The sequence below is a fragment of the Orcinus orca genome, chromosome 1 (assembly GCF_937001465.1).
Source record: "Orcinus orca chromosome 1, mOrcOrc1.1, whole genome shotgun sequence".
Taxonomy (NCBI): domain Eukaryota; kingdom Metazoa; phylum Chordata; class Mammalia; order Artiodactyla; family Delphinidae; genus Orcinus; species Orcinus orca.
This window is the reverse complement of record NC_064559.1, coordinates 102,375,801-102,398,279: the sequence shown is the minus strand read 5'-3', so window position 1 is coordinate 102,398,279 and position 22,479 is coordinate 102,375,801. Positions and strand designations below refer to the sequence as shown.

Here is a 22,479-nt window from a genome sequence, read left to right as displayed (position 1 = left end):
TTCATATGTATCAAATACATAAAAATTAGTTGCGTGAATGGCTTTGCATATTAGATTGGGTTTCCCAATAATTTCAAAGCGACAGGAAGCCAGAAAATTTGAACAATCCTCTGAGATTTCTTCAAAAATTGAAGACATCCAATGAGGTAATTTGGTAGAAATGAGATTGCGGCATGGCTTATGTCCCTTTGGGAGATGTGAGCAAAAAGCTTCATTTGTATTTTAAGTCTTGGGGCTGAGCCGCCAGCTCATCTGAGTTATGGTAGGTGATGCTACGTGCCTAGTGAATTCCTTGTGGCACGAAGTAAAACAGATTTATAAAGGTCACAGGAATCTGACTGCTGCATGCTCTTTATTTGAACGAGCAAACGGTGAAAGGAGGACCATAGTGGTCAACACGTTACTACACGTTTCCAAGTGTCAAGATAGGGAATCATATGAGATGATATGCAAATGTCTCTCAGACCTTTTTCGAAGACGAAACGAGACTTTGTTTAGCAAGCCATGAATCAAGCCGAAAGGAATTGTAAAAAGGACTTGAGGTAAAGACACATGTGTCACCAGGTAGCGAGGCCCATTTCAAACCAGTACGTACAACAAAATTGCCACCAGATCAAGTGCAACTAGGCAGGCAGTTTTAGAGTCAAGGATGGTGAAAGATAGGGAAGGGTCATCGTCCGCAGTCAAGGAATGGAACTTTTGACTACAAGGTAGGGAGCACTCCAAGAGCTCCCACTGCCTTAAACGACTGAAACTCAGAGCTAAGGCAGGGACTCTGTGAGTCATGAGAACATAATCCAGTGAGGAGATCCTGGAAGAGGATATTCCCTGTTTTCAGCATCCCTGTCAAGCCAGTTATGGATGGATTTGCATTTGGGTTGGGAAATGGTTGGACCAGGCCAAGATTGGTAATTCCGCTTCCCCCTGGGTGGGGCAGTAAGTTCCAATAAAAAGGTCTTCTGCTGCACGACGGCTATCCTCCTGCTATTCGAGTTCCGATTGAATTTGGAGAACCTGGTGAGTCTGATTCCTCATTTCAACTTTGTTCTTGGACACCCGAAAGTTGAGTTTATGCTGCAGTCCGCAAGCTTGATGGGTCCAAAGTTATCATCATGAGTATAATTCTATTTGGTGGATGGGAACGTGGAATGTGGGCACAATGTTGTATTGTATTTACTAGATTTCTGCTACCTAGTTTGAATTCCTCTATTGAAAAAGAAATTAACAGGAAATAGTGACATGAAGGGATAAAGAGCAAAGTATTTACCTTTTTCTATGCCTTTCTCTTGGACCTCTACTGTGATTTCAGAGACATTTATCTTAGAAGGTGTGAGACCCTTACACTCATCCTGATTGCCCTTTGCTCTGTATATAAGTCATCCTGTTGGGACCTCATGAGAGAAAACGTTGACAGGAATTGCTTGTGAGCTTGCCCATGATTTTAGAACATGTGAGGGCCTTTTCTGCATATGTCGTTTTCATAAAAAAGTAAAAAAGTAAGAAAGAAAGAAAGGAAGGAAGAAACAAAGAAAGAAACAAAGAAAGAAACCAAAAGAGAAATCATTGAATGTTTCTTCAAAGCAAAGATATTTTCTTTAGAAAAGTTGTATGAGAAAAGAGAAGGTTTTCTCTGGGCTGATGTAACGATTTTCTGAAGAGCGAGAGAGAAGTCAGAAATTCACTAAAAGGTATTAAAGAGATTAAAGCACATACTTAGAGATTGGTGAGATACTATCTGTTGCTATTCCACAAGATTTTGCTGTTTTCCCTATAGGAATTCCTTGTTGTGAACACGGTCATATACTTTCTTTCAGATATTAAGACTGCAGAAAGATGTCTTCTCAACATCAGCAGTGCAAGCAGCCCTGCCAGCCACCACCAGTGTGCACACCAAAATGCCATGACCCTTGCCCACCTTGCAAGTGTCCAGACCCTTGCCCACCTTGCAAGTGTCCAGACCCTTGCTCACCTATAAAGTGCCCTGACCCATGCGTGCCTCAGCAGTGCAAGCAGAAATGCCCTCCTGGGGCACCTGTTCAACATTGCTAGCAGAAGTGGCCACCCAAGAGTATGTAAGAGCTTGAGCTTTTATCTGCATCTGGAAAGGATAAGGACAATCAGCTCAACTAGCTCCAGAGCTCCACTTTCCTCTTCTCTTCAAAGCCTATCATGGATACGGAAGAAGCTTCTCTACCCTTCAGCCTCAATATGCGAGTGGTGCTTCCTGACAGACAGAGGTTTCTTACCTGAGGGTGCTGTACTGCCCCCTCTGGGAGGTGCCCAAGAAAGCATCACACAGCCTCAGAAGGAAGACTAACAGCTCTCCTCCTGGGCACCCTCTGAGGATTCTCTCGCTGTCTTCTGTGTCGGTCGGTCACCTGGGCATGGGTTTCTACCAGCTGAGCAATTGTTACTTATCCTCCACTTCCTGAATAAAATACAGTTCTTTTGTGTGATGGGAAAATATTTTCTTTCTTTGCAAACCTGCTTTTAGCAATATCATATGATAATTTTGCTTGATTTCTATCCTTCTTTGATCCCGAGTTTCAGGCTTTCACAGTCAGTGTTATCTGAATTTTGAGTCGTATCAATGATTATTTCTATACAGTTAAAAACCCAGGTTATTTTCCTAATTCTTGCTTGATTGATTTGAGGAACAAGTTATTTAACTTCTTGGGATTTCAAATCCTTTAATAAACTCTGGTGGAAATCACATTGACAGTGCCAACTTGCTTAAGCATAAAAATTACATGAATGTGTGTCATTCATTTGGTACAATACCGAGCACATAATTGGCATTTGAGAGGTGGCCGATCATCATTGTCCCTGTCATCATCACCGGCACCACCACCAACACCGTCACCACCACCCCCAGGTGCTCCGAGCAGGGGAGTGGCTCTGACATACCTCGTAGAGCAAGCAAGGAGATTCTTAAACTCTATTACCCATTCATATTCTGTGTTGTTTTTCTTTTCCAATTTAACCGAATTTTTAATCTGACACCACAAAATAACCAGTTTGGGAAATTATTGGGATACGCTATAAACTTATAATAGTTCTGAAAACTTGGGTAGTACAAGAGAAAGGGAATTTAAAGGGACCTTACCAGACAAAGTGCTACCTGTTCTCCAAGTGTACAACGTGCTCTTCTTACTGCAAAACTCAACAACCACAGGGTCTTATTAAATTTTTTCACCTCGGAAATTACATACTTGATTGTTTTGACCCCACCTTTGAGATACACTGGGAATTACAATGTTTATCTTGATTTACAAAATGACTGTTGCTATGCAGCTTGTTTTCCAAGATGGTCCAGTAAGCTGTGAAAAGGGAGGTGTTCATTAAGCGTACCCCTTCTTGTGGTTAGAAGTAAAGGAGTCAAAGATGCCAGAACTGCAGAAGCAAACATATGCCCATGTTACTCTTCAACGCTCCTCAGACTATGACATGAGTGGAAAATCAACAGTGCTATTTGGGAGATGTCTCTACTGTAGCTACTGTTATTTGACCTGACATAGAAATTAGTTCTTTGAGGTGGATGCTCCTGTAACAAATCTTAAAATTGAGGCATTGGCTTATGGGTCTGGAGGTGGTTGGAAAGGAATCTGATACTGGAAGCCGTAAACGTGGTGCTCCATATTATTCAATAGCAAAATGTTTGCAGTAATGGCTGATCATGGTATCTTTAGAGGCAAAGCAATGGTTGCTCATTTGTTGATTTGCCCAGGGTATTTCAGGAGACGTATGTTCAGGAAAATCTTTCTGGTTGACAGGCCAGAAATGTAAAGAATGAAAAGAAAAATAATACAGTCCAGAAGTTCAAAACCTTGTTGAATTAGAAAACTCACCACTTGTAAGTCCTAAAGAGTAAGAGATGAGATTAGAAGTGGTTTTCAACTAGAAGTTCAATTTCAGTGGACTGTTACAACAGGGAAAAGAGACAGAAGTTGTCATCTTTCCACCTGTGTGCCAGGGAGCCTCATGGTTGCTGTATTATGTTAGGGGAAAAGGCAGTAATTTAATCAGGCCAGAAAATTCCTTCTACAAAAGGACCTAACTGAGATCTGTAGGACATAGAAATGATTGGGGGACTGAAATTATATCAGGTGCCTAATAAGTTTCTGAGGGAATTGAGAACTAAATTAACTATGGGCCAAAACGAAAAAGAATGATTTTTAAGATTACTAATGACATTCCTGCTCACCTTTCCCTAATTTCCAACTAGGAAATCAGATATGGTCAGTACAGGTGACTAAAAGGGTATATCCACTCTGAGGTGATTACCAGGACCCCAGAGAATACTGTATAAAGGAAGCTCTCTCAGAGAATAATATCAGATCCTGAGAGAGCCTAGGAGGAGAAGGAACACAGAGATGCTCAAACATTGTTACTCTGTTGTGTGATGCTTATTCCTTCTGCTTTCCCTCTGGGTTTATTGAGGAATAATTGACAAATGAAATTGTACATATTTACGGTGTATAATGTGATGACTTGACGTATGTGTACTTTATGCAGTGATTACCAACATCGGTCACTTAGCACATAGATCACTTCATCAGTAAAAATGAAATGTGTGTATGTCTCTCTGTTTTGTGTGTGTGCGTGTGTGTGTGTGTGATGAGAATGCTTATGGTCTAATTTCTCAGCAAGAGTCAAGTACACAACTGAGTGTTATTAGCTAGATCACCATGCTGTACTGTAGACTCTGAGAACTCATTCATTGTATGATTGCAGGCTTGTACCGTTGGCCCAAAACCTCCACCTTTGCCCAACCCCTGAGACCCTGCTGACCACCATTCTACTCTCTGTTGCTGTGACATCTGTTAGTTTGGAAACACATTCCTAAATAAACAATGGTGCAAAGAAGAAATAACGAATAAATAGAAAATAACTTGAGATGAACGAAAATGCAAAGAAAACATACAAGAACTTTGGGGATAAATGTAAGGCAGCACAAAGAGAGCAACCTATGCCTGGAGATATCTATATTACAAAAGATGATCTCAAATCAGTAACCTGATAGACATGTATGCATGTGTGTGGGTATATGAAAATTGAAAACTCGTAACACTAAATACAGCAACGTATAAGCAGTGAATATTTTTGGCCGTTTAATGGACATGATCACTTTTTAACAGCTTTGTGTTTTCCCCATTATATGTTCAACGATATACCTTTATTTATATAACAATGTATCATATTGTTAAAAAAATATATAGCAGTCAGTGAAGATGTGGCTGAGCTGCAAGGAAAGTTTACGACCGGGTCTTCTGGCACATGCCTTGCTGATGATTTTCACAGGTTTCAAGTGTCTCCTCCTCTACTCCTCATTCCCCTCTTCTTCCTGCTGTCCCGTTATAAAACCCCATTCCTAAGAAGCTTCCTGATTATTTGGCCAAGACAAGTTACTAGGCCAGTTCTTCCTTCTGACTGCAGGAAGAATTATGAAAGGACTATTACTAAATGCATGGGCGATATGTCAAAGTACCAAATTGGACGGTTAAGGGGTAGATATTGGCAGTGAAGATAATATGGCAGGTTGAGCGTTCTGGCACGTGAAGAAGAAGACAGAGAATAAACGGTGAACATTTTTTTTCAAATTTCTCTCTTCAAAGACCTAAAACATTGTTGGACTGAGTGGAAAAAAGCAAATATATCAGATGTGCCCTAAGTTCACATTTCATCCACATGTCAGACCTGTAGTGCTTTGCTTTTCTTTCCCCTCCCAGCGTCACTCTGAATCATTTATATGTGATGCTCTGAATCTGAAATGGTACCTTATATCTACTTTTGGTTTCACACAATTGAAACTTCGTATTCAATTATGGAATACAAGAGATTTATTTCCTGATAAAGGAATTTTAAGCGCAGGACAGCGGTCTAGGGAAGAGTTCGCGTAAGCTGAGATGGGATATCCTGATTCCATTAAACATCTGTTCCAACATTCTACAGTATCATAAAGCGAGATTTGCAACTCTATTCCTAAACCAGACCATGATCCCTCACCAACCATGATCCATCAAAACACTCTTCAGTGCCCATGGCGACAGCATAGAAAAGAGTAGTGTTCATATCCAGGATAGAAGGGAGGAACTTAGATAACCTGTTAACACCTAAATCACTGAAAAGTCAGAAATGAAGTCTTTGGTGGATGTGCTAAGGCAATGGTTCCTGAACTTCGGTTATTTGCTAATAGCTCATTATATTTGTCGTAATTCCACACCCCATGTGTCATATTACATTAATATGTTTGGCTTTAAATTCACTTCAAAATACCTTTGAAAATTTTTATTTTAATTGGCCATCGGTAATCATGTACATGAAATGACAGATGAAATATTCAAATTATATATTACAACCTGTAGGTACGTATATACATACAGAAATGTGTTACAGAAACTGGGACAGGGACAGAGAGAGAGAGATTAAAATGTCTGGAACACGCAAAATCTGCAGAGCTGAAACTCCTAGAAGTCCATCTGACAGAGGAATATTCTTTTACCTGAAGGAACGTCAGCCTTGTTCTATTCAGGCCATCATTGGATTGGATGAGAACTTCCCACGTTATAGAGGGCAACCGACTTAACTCAGGCTACTGATTTAAATAATACTCTCATCCAAAATCATCCTTACAGAAACACACAGAATAATGTTTGTCCAGTAAACGGGGGACCTGTGCCAGTGAATCTGACCCACAAATTAACCATCAAACCTTCCTTCCAGCACATTGACAAATTGTATGAAGAAAGTACAGCACGATATAGGTTTATTTGACACATGCTCCACCGTGACCTAAATGGAAAATGCAAAACATAGGTTTAAAATATAACAAAATTCTTATTAATGATTAAGAAGTTGTACATGAATGGCAATGAACTTCAGTGACTGCGTTTTTATTCAAGTGATTTCAACTTTCTCATGAATTTACCCTAGATTTGTTGGGAAACAATATGTGTTTAAATAATTCATAAGTATTAAATACATACAAAATTAGTTGCGTGAATGGCATTGCATAATACATTGGGTTTCCCAATAATTTTACAGCGACAGGAAGCCAGAAAACTTGAACAATCCTCTGAGATTTCTTCAAAAATTGAAGACATCCGAAGAGGTCAGTTGGAGAAATTGGATTGGAGCATGTGTTATGTCCCTTTGGGAGGTATGAGCAAAAAGCTTCATTTCTGTTGTAAGTCTTGGGTCTGAGCTGCCAGCTCATCTCAGTTATGGTAGGGGATGCTATGTGCCTAGTGGATTCCTTGTGGCAGGAAGTAAAACAGATTTATAAAGGTCACAGGCATCTGACTGCTGGATGTTCTTTATTTGAAGGAGCAAACAGTGAAAGGAGGACCGTAGTGGTCAACACTTTACTACACGTTTCCAAGTGTCAAGGTAGGGAATCATATGAGATGATCTGCAAATTTCCCTCAGACCATTTTCGAAGACGAAACGAGACTTTGTTTAGCAAGCCATGAATCAAACCGAAATGAATTGAAAGAAAGACTTGAGGTAAAGTGACATGTGTCACCAGGTAGCGAGGCCCATTTCAACCCAGTATGTACAACAAACTTGCCACCAGATCAAGTGCAACTAGGCCGGCAGTTTTGGAGTCAAGGATGGTGAAAGATACGAAAGGGTCATCCTCCCCAGTCAAGGAATGGAACTTTTGACTCCAAGTTAGAGGACACTCCAAGTGCTCCCACTGCCTTAAACGACTGAAACTGAGAGCTAAGGCAGGGACTCTGTGAGTCATGAGAACATAATCCAGTGAGGAGATCCGGGATCAGGATATTTCCTGTTTTCAGAGTCCCTGCCAAGCCAGTTATGGATGGATTTGCATTTGGGTTGGGAAATGATTGGACCAGACCAAGTTTGGTAGTTCCGCTTCCCCCTGGGTGGGGCAGTAAGCGCCAATAAATAGGTCCTCTGCTGCACGACAGCTATCCTCCTGCCACTCGAGTTCTGATTGACTTTGGAGAACCTGGTGAGTCTTATTCTTCATTTCAACTTTGTTCATGGACACCCAAATGTTGAGTTTAGGCTGGACTCAGCAAGATTGATGGGTCCAAAATTATGATCATGGGTATAATGCTACTTAGTGGATGAGAACTTGGAATCTGGGCACAATGTTGTATTGTATTTACTAGATTACTGATACCTAGTTTGAATTCCTCTATTGAAAAAGAAATTAACAGGAAATATTGACATGAAGGGATAAAGAGCAAAGTATTTACCTTCTTCTATGCCTTTTTCTCTTGGACCTCTGCTGTGATTTCAGAGGCATTTATCTTAGAAGGTGTGAGACCCTTACACTCATCCTGATTGCCCTCTGCGCTGGATATAAGTCATCCTGTTGGGACGTCATGAGAGGAAATGTTGATACAAATTGCTTGTGAGCTTGCCCATGTTTTTAGAACATGTGAGGGGCTTTTCTGAAGATGTCGTTTTCATTAAAAACAAAAAAGGAAAGAAAGAAAGAAAGAAACCAAAAGAGAAAACATTGCATGTTTCTTCAAAACAAAGATATTTTCTTTAGAAAAGCTGTATGAGAAAAGGGAAGGTTTTCTCTGGGCTGATGTAACGATTTTCTGAAGAGCAAGAGAGAAGTCAGTAATTCATTAAAAAGTATTAAACAGATTAAAGCACATACTTAGAGATTGGTGAGATACTATCTGTTGTTATTCCACAAGATTTTGCTGTTTTCTCTATAGGAATTCCTTGTTGTGAACACGGTCATATACTTTCTTTCAGATATTAAGACTGCAGAAAGATGTCTTCTCAACATCAGCAGTGCAAGCAGCCCTGCCAGCCACCACCAGTGTGCACACAGAAATGCCATGACCCTTGCCCACCTTGCAAGTGTCCAGACCCTTGCCCACCTTGCAAGTGTCCAGACCCTTGCCCACCTATAAAGTGCCCTGACCCATGCGTGCCTCAGCAGTGCAAGCAGAAATGCCCTCCTGGGGCACCTGTTCAACATTGCTAGCAGAAGTGGCCACCCAAGAGTATGTAAGAGCTTGAGCTTTTATCTGCATCTGGAAAGGATAAGGACAATCAGCTCAACTAGTTCCAGAGCTCCACCTTCCTCTTCTCTTCAAAGCCTATCATGGATACGGAAGAAGCTTCTCCACCCTTCAGCCTCAATATGCGAGTGCTGCTTCCTGACAGACAGAGGTTGCTTACCTGTGAGTGCTGTACTGCTTCCATCTAGGAGGTGCCCAAGAAAGCATCGCAGAGCCTCAGAAGGAAGAGCAGCCGCTCTCCTCCTGGGCGCCCTCTGAGGATTCTCTCGCTGTCTTCTGTGTCGGTCGGTCACCTGGGCATGGGTTTCTACCAGCTGAGCAATTGTTACTTATCCTCCACGTCCTGAATAAAATACAGTTCTTTTGTGAGATGGGAAAATATTTTCTTTCTTTGCATACCTGCTTTTAGCAATATCATATGATAATTTTGCTTGATTTCTATCCTTCTTTGATCCCGAGTTTCAGGCTTTCACAGTCAGTGTTATCTGAATTTGGAGTCGTATCAATGATTATTTCTATACAGTTAAAAATCCAGGTTATTTTCCTAATTATTGCTTGACTCATTTAAGGAACACGTTTTGTAACTTCTTGGGATTTCAAATCCTTTAATAAACTCTGGGGAAAATCACATATACAGTGCCCACTTGCTTAGCCATAAAAATTACATGAACGTGTGTCATTTAGTTGGCACAATGCCGAGCATGTAATTGGCATTTGAGAGGTGGCAGATCATCATTGTCCCTGTCGTCATCACCGTCACCACCACCAACACCGTCACCACCACCCCCAGGTGCTCCAAGCAGGGGAGTGGCTCTGACATACCTAGTAGAGCAAGCAAGGATATTCTTTAAACTCTATTATCCATTCATATTCTGTGTTGATTTTCTTTACCAGTTTAACTGAATTTTTAATCTGACCCCACAAAATAACCAGTTTGGGAAATTATTGGGATACTCTGTATAAAATTATAATAGTTCTGAAAACATGGGTAGTACAAAAGAAAGGGAATTTAAAGGGACCTTACCAGGCAAAGTGCTACCTCTTCCCCATTTGTACAACGTGCTCTTCTTATTGTAAAACTCAACAACCGCAGGGTCTTACTATGTTTTTTCACCTCGGAAATTACATTCTTCATTATTTTGACCCCACATTTGAGATACACAGGGGATTCCAATGTTTATCTTGATTTACAAAATGACTGTTACTATGCCGCTTGTTTTCCAAGTGCTTAGCTTACTGGTCCAGTAAGCTGTGAAAAGGGATGTGTTCATTAAGCATATCCCTTCTTGTGGTTAGAAGTAAAGGAGTCAAAGATGCCAGAACTGCAGAAGCAAACAAAAGCCCATGTTACTGTTCAACGCTCACCAGACCGTGTCATGAGTGAAAAATCAACACTGCTATTTGGGAGTTGTCTCTACTGTAGCTACTGTTATTTGACCTGACATAGAAATTAGTTCTTTGAGGTGGGATGCTCCTGTAACAAATCTTAAAAAAATTGTGGCATTGGCTTATGTGTCCGGAGGTGGTTGGAAAGGAATCTGAAATTGGAAGCCGTAAATGTGGTGCTACATGTTATTCAATAGCAAAATGTTTGAAGTAATGGTTGTCCATGGTATCTTTAGAGGCAAAGCAATGGTTGCTCACTTGTTGATTTGCCCAGGGTATTTCAGGAGATGTATGTTCAGGAAAATCTTTCTGGTTGACAGGCCAGAAATGTAAAGAATGAAAAGAAAAATAATACAGTCCAGAAGTTCAAAACCTTGTTGAATTAGAAAACTCACCGCTTGTAAGTCCTAAAGAGTAAGAGATGCGATTAGAAGTGGTTTTCAACTAGAAGTTCAATTTCAGTGGACTGTTACAACAGGGAAAGTAGACAGAAGTTGTCTTCTTTCCACACGTGTGCCAGGGAGCCTCATGGTTGCTGTATTATGTTAGGGGAAAAAGCAGTCATTTAATCAGGCCAGAAAATTCCTTCTACAAAAGGACCTAACTGAGATCTGTAGGACATAGAAATGATTGGGGGACTGAAATTATATCAGGTGCCTAATAAGTTTCTGAGGGAATTGAGAACTAAATTAACTATGGGCCAAAACGAAAAAGAATGATTTTTAAGATTACTAACGACATTCCCGTGCACCGTTCCCTAATTTCCAACTAGGAAATCAGATATGGTCAGTACAGGTGACTAAAAGGGAATATCCACTCTGAGGTGACTACAAGGACCCCAGAGAATGATGGATAAAGGAAGCTCTCTCAGAGAATAGTATCAGATCCTGAGAGAGCCAAGGAGGAGAAGGAACACAGAGATGCTCAAACATTGTTACTCCGTTGTATGATACTTATTCCTTCATGCTTTCCCTCTGGGATTATTGAGGAATAATTAACAAACGAAATTGTACATATTTACTGTGTATAATGTGATGACTTGACATATATGTACTTTATGCAGTCATTACCATCATCGGTCACTTAGAACATAAATCACTTCATCAGTAACAATGTAATGTGTGTATGTCTCCCTGTTTCTGTGTGTGTGTGTGTGTGTGTGTGTGTGTGTGTGTGTGTGTGTGTCTTTGTATGTGTGTGTGTGATGAGAATGCTTATGGTCTAATTTCCCAGCAAGATTCAACTACACAAGTGAGTGCTATTACCTAGATCACCATGCTCTACTGTAGACTCTGAGAACTCATTCATTGTATGATTGCAGGCTTGTACCCGTGGCCAAACATCCGACCTTTCCCCGACCCCTCAGACCATGCTGACCACCATTCTACTCTCTGTTGCTCTGACATCTGTTAGTTTGGAAACACATTCCAAAATGAACAATGGTACGAAGGAGAAATAAGAAATAAATAGAAAATAACCTGAGATGAACGAAAATGAAAAGAAAACATACAAGAACATTCGGGATAAATGTAATGCAGCACAAAGAGAGCAACCTATGCCTAGAGATATCTATATTACAAAAGATGATCTCAAATCAGTAGCCTGATAGACATGGATGCATGTGTGTGGGTTTATGAAAATTGAAAACTCGTAACACTAAATACAGCAAAGTATCAGCAGTGATTGTTTTTGGCCGTTTAATACACATGCTCATTTTTTAACAGCTTTATGTTTTCCGCATTGTATATTAAATGGTATACCTTCATTTTAATAACAACGTATCATATTGTTAAAAATATATATAGGAGTCAGTGAAGATGTGGCTGAGCTGCAAGCAAAGTTTACGACCTGGTCTTCTGGCACATGCCTAGCTGATGACTTTCACACGATTCAAGTGTCTCCTCTTTCTCCTCTTCTACTCCTCATTTCCCTCTTCCTCCTGCTGTCCCATTATAAAACCCCATTCCTAAGAAGCTTCCTGATTATTCGGCCAAGACAAGTTACTAGGCCAGTTCTTCCTTCTGACTGCAGGAAGAATTATGAAAGGACTATTACTAAATGCATGGGCGATATGTCAAAGTACCAAATTGGACGGTTAAGGGGTAGATATTGGCAGTGAAGATAATATGGCAGGTTGAGTGTTCTGGCACGTGAAGAAGAAGACAGAGAATAAACGGTGAACATTTTTTTCAAATTTCTCTCTTCAAAGACCTAAAACATTGTTGGACTGAGTGGAAAAAAGCAAATATATCAGATGTGCCCTAAGTTCACATTTCATCCACACGTCAGACCTGTAGTGCTTTGCTTATCTTTGCCCTCCCAGCGTCACTCTGAATCATTTATATGTGATGCTCTGAATCTGAAATGGTACCTTATATCTAGTTTTGGTTTCACACAATTGAAACTTCGTATTCAATTATGGAATACAAGAGATTTATTTCCTGATAAAGGAATTTTAAGCGCAGGACAGCGGTCTAGGGAAGAGTTCACGTAAGTTGAGATGGGATATCGTGATTCCATTAAACATCTGTTCCAACATTCTACAGTATCATAAAGCGAGATTTGCAACTCTATTCCTAAACCAGACAGGGCCCTCACCAACCATGATCCATCAAAACACTCTTCAGTGCCCATGGCGACAGCATAGAAAAGAGTAGTGTTCATATACAGGATAGAAGGGAGGAACTTAGAAAACCTGTTAACATCTAAATCACTGAATAGGCAGAAATGAAGTCTTTGGTAGATGTGCTACGGCAATGGTTCCTGAACTTCGGTTATTTGCTAATAGCTCATTATATTTGTCATAATTCCACACCCCATGTGTCATATTACATTAATATGTTTGGCTTTAAATTCACTTCAAAATACCTTTGAAAATTTTTATTTTAATTGGCCATAGGTAGTCATGTACATGAAATGACAGATGAAATATTCAAATTATATATTACAACCTGTAGGTACGTATATACATACAGAAATATGTTACAGAAACTGGGACAAGGACAGAGAGAGAGAGATTAAAATGTCTGGAACACGCAAAATCTGCAGAGCTGAAACTGCTAGAAGTCCATCTGACAGAGGAATATTCTTTTACCTGAGGGAACGTCAGCCTTGTTCTATTCAGGCCGTCATTGGATTGTATGAGAACTTCCCACGTTATACAGGGCAACCGACTTAACTCAGGCTACTGATTTAAATAATACTCTCATCCAAAATCATCCTTACAGAAACACACAGAATAATGTTTGTCCAGTAAACGGGGGACCTGTGCCAGTGAATCTGACCCATAAATTAACCATCAAACCTTCCTTCCAGCACATTGACAAATTGTATGAAGAAAGTACAGCACGATATAGGTTTATTTGACACGTGCTCCACCGTGCCCTAAATGGAAAATGCAAAACATAGGTTTAAAATATAACAAAATTCGTATTAATGATTAAGAAGTTGTACATGAATGGCAATGAACTTCAGTGACTGCATTTTTAATCAAGTGATTTCAACTTTCTCATGAATTTACCCTAGATTTGATGGGAAACAATATGTGTTTAAATAATTCATAAGTATTAAATACATACAAAATTAGTTGCGTGAATGGCATTGCATAATACATTGGGTTTCCCAATAATTTTACAGCGACAGGAAGCCAGAAAACTTGAACAATCCTCTGAGATTTCTTCAAAAATTGAAGACATCCGAAGAGGTCAGTTGGAGAAATTGGATTGGAGCATGTGTTATGTCCCTTTGGGAGGTATGAGCAAAAAGCTTCATTTCTGTTGTAAGTCTTGGGTCTGAGCTGCCAGCTCATCTCAGTTATGGTAGGGGATGCTATGTGCCTAGTGGATTCCTTGTGGCAGGAAGTAAAACAGATTTATAAAGGTCACAGGCATCTGACTGCTGGATGTTCTTTATTTGAAGGAGCAAACAGTGAAAGGAGGACCGTAGTGGTCAACACTTTACTACACGTTTCCAAGTGTCAAGGTAGGGAATCATATGAGATGATCTGCAAATTTCCCTCAGACCATTTTCGAAGACGAAACGAGACTTTGTTTAGCAAGCCATGAATCAAACCGAAATGAATTGAAAGAAAGACTTGAGGTAAAGTGACATGTGTCACCAGGTAGCGAGGCCCATTTCAACCCAGTATGTACAACAAACTTGCCACCAGATCAAGTGCAACTAGGCAGGCAGTTTTAGAGTCAAGGATGGTGAAAGATACGAAAGGGTCATCCTCCCCAGTCAAGGAATGGAACTTTTGACTCCAAGTTAGAGGACACTCCAAGTGCTCCCACTGCCTTAAACGACTGAAACTGAGAGCTAAGGCAGGGACTCTGTGAGTCATGAGAACATAATCCAGTGAGGAGATCCGGGATCAGGATATTTCCTGTTTTCAGAGTCCCTGCCAAGCCAGTTATGGATGGATTTGCATTTGGGTTGGGAAATGATTGGACCAGACCAAGTTTGGTAGTTCCGCTTCCCCCTGGGTGGGGCAGTAAGCGCCAATAAATAGGTCCTCTGCTGCACGACAGCTATCCTCCTGCCACTCGAGTTCTGATTGACTTTGGAGAACCTGGTGAGTCTTATTCTTCATTTCAACTTTGTTCATGGACACCCAAATGTTGAGTTTATGCTAGACTCAGCAAGCTTGATGGGTCCAAAATTATGATCATGGGTATAATGCTACTTAGTGGATGAGAACTTGGAATCTGGGCACAATGTTGTATTGTATTTACTAGATTACTGATACCTAGTTTGAATTCCTCTATTGAAAAAGAAATTAACAGGAAATATTGACATGAAGGGATAAAGAGCAAAGTATTTACCTTCTTCTATGCCTTTCTCTTGGACCTCTGCTGTGATTTCAGAGGCATTTATCTTAGAAGGTGTGAGACCCTTACACTCATCCTGATTGCCCTCTGCTCTGGATATAAGTCATCCTGTCGGGACATCATGAGAGGAAATGTTGATACAAATGGCTTGTGAGCTTGCCCATGATTTTAGAACATGTGAGGGCCTTTTCTGAAGATGTCGTTTTCATTAAAAAGAAAAAAGGAAAGAAGGAAAGAAAGAAAGAAAGAAACCAAAAGAGAAAACATTGCATGTTTCTTCAAAACAAAGATATTTTCTTTAGAAAAGCTGTATGAGAAAAGGGAAGGTTTTCTCTGGGCTGATGTAACGATTTTCTGAAGAGTGAGAGAGAAGTCAGAAATTCATTAAAAAGTATTTAACAGATTAAAGCACATACTTAGAGATTGGTGAGATACTATCTGTTGTTATTCCACAAGATTTTGCTGTTTTCTCTATAGGAATTCCTTGTTGTGAACACGGTCATATACTTTCTTTCAGATATTAAGACTCCAGAAAGATGTCTTCTCAACATCAGCAGTGCAAGCAGCCCTGCCAGCCACCACCAGTGTGCACACAAAAATGCCATGACCCTTGCCCACCTTGCAAGTGTCCAGACCCTTGCCCACCTTGCAAGTGTCCAGACCCTTGCCCACCTTGCAAGTGTCCAGACCCTTGCCCACCTATAAAGTGCCCTGACCCATGCGTGCCTCAGCAGTGCAAGCAGAAATGCCCTCCTGGGGCACCTGTTCAACATTGCTAGCAGAAGTGGCCACCCAAGAGTATGTAAGAGCTTGAGCTTTTATCTGCATCTGGAAAGGATAAGGACAATGGACTCAACTAGTTCCAGAGCTCCACCATCCTCTTCTCTTCAAAGCCTATCATGGATACGGAAGAAGCTTCTCCACCTTTCAGCCTCAATATGCGAGTGGTGCTTCCTGACAGACAGAGGTTTCTTACCTGCGGGTGCTGTACTGCTTCCCTCTGGGAGGTGCCCAAGAAAGCATCGCAGAGCCTCTGAAGGAAGAGCAGCCGCTCTCCTCCTGGGCGCCCTCTGAGGATTCTCTCGCTGTCTTCTGTGTCGGTCGGTCACCTGGGCATGGGTTTCTACCAGCTGAGCAATTGTTACTTATCCTCCACGTCCTGAATAAAATACAGTTCTTTTGTGAGATGGGAAAATATTTTCTTTCTTTGCAAACCTGCTTTTAGCAATATCATATGATAATTTTGCTTGATTTCTATCCTTCTTTGATCCCGAGTTTCAGGCTTTCACAGTCAGTGTTATCTGAATTTTGAGTCGTATCAATGATTATTTCTATACAGTTAAAAATCCAGGTTATTTTCCTAATTATTGCTTGACTCATTTAAAGAACAAGTTTTGTAACTTCTTGGGATTTCAAATCCTTTAATAAACTCTGGGGAAAATCACATATACAGTGCCCACTTGCTTAGCCATAAAAATTACATGAACGTGTGTCATTTAGTTGGCACAATGCCGAGCATGTAACTGGCATTTGAGAGGTGGCAGATCATCATTGTCCCTGTCATCATCACCGTCACCACCGCCAACACCGTCACCACCACCCCCAGGTGCTCCAAGCAGGGGAGTGGCTCTGACATACCTAGTAGAGCAAGCAAGGATATTCTTTAAACTTTATGATCCATTCATATTCTGTGTTGATGTTCTTTACCAGTTTAACTGAATTTTTAATCTGACCCCACAAAATAACCAGTTTGGGAAATTATTGGGACACTCTGTATAAAATTATAATAGTTCTGAAAACATGGGTAGTACAAAAGAAAGGGAATTTAAAGGGACCTTACCAGACAAAGTGCTACCTCTTCCCCATTTGTACAACGTGCTCTTCTTATTGCAAAACTCAACAACCGCAGGGTCTTACTATGTTTTTTCACCTCGGAAATTACATTCTTCATTATTTTGACCCCACATTTGAGATACACAGGGGATTCCAATGTTTATCTTGATTTACAAAATGACTGTTACTATGCCGCTTGTTTTCCAAGTGCTTAGCTTACTGGTCCAGTAAGCTGTGAAAAGGGATGTGTTCATTAAGCATATCCCTTCTTGTGGTTAGAAGTAAAGGAGTCAAAGATGCCAGAACTGCAGAAGCAAACAAAAGCCCATGTTACTGTTCAACGCTCACCAGACTGCGTCATGAGTGAAAAATCAACACTGCTATTTGGGAGTTGTCTCTACTGTAGCTACTGTTATTTGACCTGACATAGAAATTAGTTCTTTGAGGTGGGGTGCTCCTGTAACAAATCTTAAAATAATTGTGGCATTGGCTCATGTGTCTGGAGGTGGTTGGAAAGGAATCTGATATTGGAAGCCGTAAATGTGGTGCTACATGTTATTCAAAGGCAAAACGTTTGAAGTAATGGTTGTCCATGGTATCTTTAGAGGCAAAGCAATGGTTGCTCACTTGCTGATTTGCCCAGGGTATTTCAGGAGATGTATGTTCAGGAAAATCTTTCTGGTTGACAGGCCAGAAATGTAAAGAATGAAAAGAAAAATAATACAGTCCAGAAGTTCAAAACCTTGTTGAATTAGAAAACTCACCGCTTGTAAGTCCTAAAGAGTAAGAGATGCGATTAGAAGTGGTTTTCAACTAGAAGTTCAATTTCAGTGGACTGTTACAACAGGGAAAGTAGACAGAAGTTGTCTTCTTTCCACACGTGTGCCAGGGAGCCTCATGGTTGCTGTATTATGTTAGGGGAAAAAGCAGTCATTTAATCAGGCCAGAAAATTCCTTCTACAAAAGGACCTAACTGAGATCTGTAGGACATAGAAATGATTGGGGGACTGAAATTATATCAGGTGCCTAATAAGTTTCTGAGGGAATTGAGAACTAAATTAACTATGGGCCAAAACGAAAAAGAATGATTTTTAAGATTACTAACGACATTCCCGCGCACCTTTCCCTAATTTCCAACTAGGAAATCAGATATGGTCAGTACAGGTGACTAAAAGGGAATATCCACTCTGAGGTGACTACAAGGACCCCAGAGAATGATGGATAAAGGAAGCTCTCTCAGAGAATAGTATCAGATCCTGAGAGAGCCAAGGAGGAGAAGGAACACAGAGATGCTCAAACATTGTTACTCCGTTGTATGATACTTATTCTTCATGCTTTCCCTCTGGGATTATTGAGGAATAATTAACAAACGAAATTGTACATATTTACTGTGTATAATGTGATGACTTGACATATATGTACTTTATGCAGTCATTACCATCATCGGTCATTTAGAACATAAATCACTTCATCAGTAACAATGTAATGTGTGTATGTCTCCCTGTTTCTGTGTGTGTGTGTGTGTGTGTGTGTGTGTGTGATGAGAATGCTTATGGTCTAATTTCCCAGCAAGATTCAACTACACAAGTGAGTGCTATTACCTAGATCACCATGCTCTACTGTAGACTCTGAGAACTCATTCATTGTATGATTGCAGGCTTGTACCCGTGGCCAAACATCCGACCTTTCCCCGACCCCTCAGACCCTGCTGACCACCATTCTACTCTCTGTTGCTCTGACATCTGTTAGTTTGGAAACACATTCCAAAATGAACAATGGTACGAAGGAGAAATAAGAAATAAATAGAAAATAACCTGAGATGAACGAAAATGAAAAGAAAACATACAAGAACATTCGGGATAAATGTAATGCAGCACAAACAGAGCAACATATGCCTAGAGATATCTATATTACAAAAGATGATCTCAAATCAGTAGCCTGATAGACATGGATGCATGTGTGTGGGTTTATGAAAATTGAAAACTCGTAACACTAAATACAGCAAAGTATCAGCAGTGATTGTTTTTGGCCGTTTAATACACATGCTCATTTTTTAACAGCTTTATGTTTTCCGCATTGTATATTAAATGGTATACCTTCATTTTAATAACAACGTATCATATTGTTAAAAATATATATAGGAGTCAGTGAAGATGTGGCTGAGCTGCAAGCAAAGTTTACGACCTGGTCTTCTGGCACATGCCTAGCTGATGACTTTCACACGATTCAAGTGTCTCCTCTTTCTCCTCCTCTACTCCTCATTTCCCTCTTCCTCCTGCTGTCCCATTATAAAACCCCATTCCTAAGAAGCTTCCTGATTATTCGGCCAAGACAAGTTACTAGGCCAGTTCTTCCTTCTGACTGCAGGAAGAATTATGAAAGGACTATTACTAAATGCATGGGCGATATGTCAAAGTACCAAATTGGACGGTTAAGGGGTAGATATTGGCAGTGAAGATAATATGGCAGGTTGAGTGTTCTGGCACGTGAAGAAGAAGACAGAGAATAAACGGTGAACATTTTTTTCAAATTTCTCTCTTCAAAGACCTAAAACATTGTTGGACTGAGTGGAAAAAAGCAAATATATCAGATGTGCCCTAAGTTCACATTTCATCCACATGTCAGACCTGTAGTGCTTTGCTTATCTTTCCCCTCCCAGCGTCACTCTGAATCATTTATATGTGATGCTCTGAATCTGAAATGGTACCTTATATCTAGTTTTGGTTTCACACAATTGAAACTTCGTATTCACTTATGGAATACAAGAGATTTATTTCCTGATAAAGGAATTTTAAGCGCAGGACAGCGGTCTAGGGAAGAGTTTGCGTAAGCTGAGATGGGATATCCTGATTCCATTAAACATCTGTTCCAACATTCTACAGTATCATAAAGCGAGATTTGCAACTCTATTCCTAAACCAGACCATGATCCCTCACCAACCATGATCCATCAAAACACTCTTCAGTGCCCATGGCGACAGCATAGAAAAGAGTAGTGTTCATATCCAGGATAGAAGGGAGGAACTTAGAAAACCTGTTAACATCTAAATCACTGAATAGGCAGAAATGAAGTCTTTGGTAGATGTGCTACGGCAATGGTTCCTGAACTTCGGTTATTTGCTAATAGCTCATTATATTTGTCATAATTCCACACCCCATGTGTCATATTACATTAATATGTTTGGCTTTAAATTCACTTCAAAATACCTTTGAAAATTTTTATTTTAATTGGCCATAGGTAGTCATGTACATGAAATGACAGATGAAATATTCAAATTATATATTACAACCTGTAGGTACGTATATACATACAGAAATATGTTACAGAAACTGGGACAAGGACAGAGAGAGAGAGATTAAAATGTCTGGAACACGCAAAATCTGCAGAGCTGAAACTGCTAGAAGTCCATCTGACAGAGGAATATTCTTTTACCTGAGGGAACGTCAGCCTTGTTCTATTCAGGCCGTCATTGGATTGTATGAGAACTTCCCACGTTATACAGGGCAACCGACTTAACTCAGGCTACTGATTTAAATAATACTCTCATCCAAAATCATCCTTACAGAAACACACAGAATAATGTTTGTCCAGTAAACGGGGGACCTGTGCCAGTGAATCTGACCCATAAATTAACCATCAAACCTTCCTTCCAGCACATTGACAAATTGTATGAAGAAAGTACAGCACGATATAGGTTTATTTGACACGTGCTCCACCGTGCCCTAAATGGAAAATGCAAAACATAGGTTTAAAATATAACAAAATTCGTATTAATGATTAAGAAGTTGTACATGAATGGCAATGAACTTCAGTGACTGCATTTTTAATCAAGTGATTTCAACTTTCTCATGAATTTACCCTAGATTTGATGGGAAACAATATGTGTTTAAATAATTCATAAGTATTAAATACATACAAAATTAGTTGCGTGAATGGCATTGCATAATACATTGGGTTTCCCAATAATTTTACAGCGACAGGAAGCCAGAAAACTTGAACAATCCTCTGAGATTTCTTCAAAAATTGAAGACATCCGAAGAGGTCAGTTGGAGAAATTGGATTGGAGCATGTGTTATGTCCCTTTGGGAGGTATGAGCAAAAAGCTTCATTTCTGTTGTAAGTCTTGGGTCTGAGCTGCCAGCTCATCTCAGTTATGGTAGGGGATGCTATGTGCCTAGTGGATTCCTTGTGGCAGGAAGTAAAACAGATTTATAAAGGTCACAGGCATCTGACTGCTGGATGTTCTTTATTTGAAGGAGCAAACAGTGAAAGGAGGACCGTAGTGGTCAACACTTTACTACATGTTTCCAAGTGTCAAGGTAGGGAATCATATGAGATGATCTGCAAATTTCCCTCAGACCATTTTCGAAGACGAAACGAGACTTTGTTTAGCAAGCCATGAATCAAACCGAAATGAATTGAAAGAAAGACTTGAGGTAAAGTGACATGTGTCACCAGGTAGCGAGGCCCATTTCAACCCAGTATGTACAACAAACTTGCCACCAGATCAAGTGCAACTAGGCAGGCAGTTTTAGAGTCAAGGATGGTGAAAGATACGAAAGGGTCATCCTCCCCAGTCAAGGAATGGAACATTTGACTCCAAGTTAGAGGACACTCCAAGTGCTCCCACTGCCTTAAACGACTGAAACTGAGAGCTAAGGCAGGGACTCTGTGAGTCATGAGAACATAATCCAGTGAGGAGATCCGGGATCAGGATATTTCCTGTTTTCAGAGTCCCTGCCAAGCCAGTTATGGATGGATTTGCATTTGGGTTGGGAAATGATTGGACCAGACCAAGTTTGGTAGTTCCGCTTCCCCCTGGGTGGGGCAGTAAGCGCCAATAAATAGGTCCTCTGCTGCACGACAGCTATCCTCCTGCCACTCGAGTTCTGATTGACTTTGGAGAACCTGGTGAGTCTTATTCTTCATTTCAACTTTGTTCATGGACACCCAAATGTTGAGTTTATGCTAGACTCAGCAAGCTTGATGGGTCCAAAATTATGATCATGGGTATAATGCTACTTAGTGGATGAGAACTTGGAATCTGGGCACAATGTTGTATTGTATTTACTAGATTACTGATACCTAGTTTGAATTCCTCTATTGAAAAAGAAATTAACAGGAAATAGTGACATGAAGGGATAAAGAGCAAAGTATTTACCTTCTTCTATGCCTTTCTCTTGGACCTCTGCTGTGATTTCAGAGGCATTTATCTTAGAAGGTGTGAGACCCTTACACTCATCCTGATTGCCCTCTGCTCTGGATATAAGTCATCCTGTCGGGACATCATGAGAGGAAATGTTGATACAAATTGCTTGTGAGCTTGCCCATGATTTTAGAACATGTGAGGGCCTTTTCTGAAGATGTCGTTTTCATTAAAAAGAAAAAAGGAAAGAAGGAAAGAAAGAAAG

The 22,479-nt window shown here is 40.3% G+C and overlaps 2 long non-coding RNA genes across 4 annotated transcripts in view; one reads left to right on the top strand and one right to left on the bottom strand.

The window, feature by feature from the left end:
- Positions 1 to 1,850: 1,850 nt before the first annotated feature.
- Positions 1,851 to 15,982, bottom strand: LOC125962151 (uncharacterized). The gene is made up of 2 exons (XR_007473636.1): positions 15,908 to 15,982; positions 1,851 to 1,942 (listed from the first exon to the last, which is right to left on the bottom strand). It is a non-coding gene; the product is annotated as an uncharacterized LOC125962151 (long non-coding RNA).
- The window catches only part of LOC125962139 (uncharacterized), a 28,721-nt gene continuing 15,118 nt past the window's right edge, over positions 8,877 to 22,479 (top strand). Inside the window, exons 1-2 of one of the 3 annotated variants that reach the window (XR_007473613.1) lie at positions 8,877 to 9,171; positions 16,203 to 16,420. This is a non-coding gene — a long non-coding RNA (uncharacterized LOC125962139). Of the gene's footprint in view, positions 9,172 to 16,202; positions 16,421 to 22,479 lie in introns of those variants that run through there. The other 2 variants (XR_007473610.1, XR_007473614.1) reach the window with 2 other exon arrangements.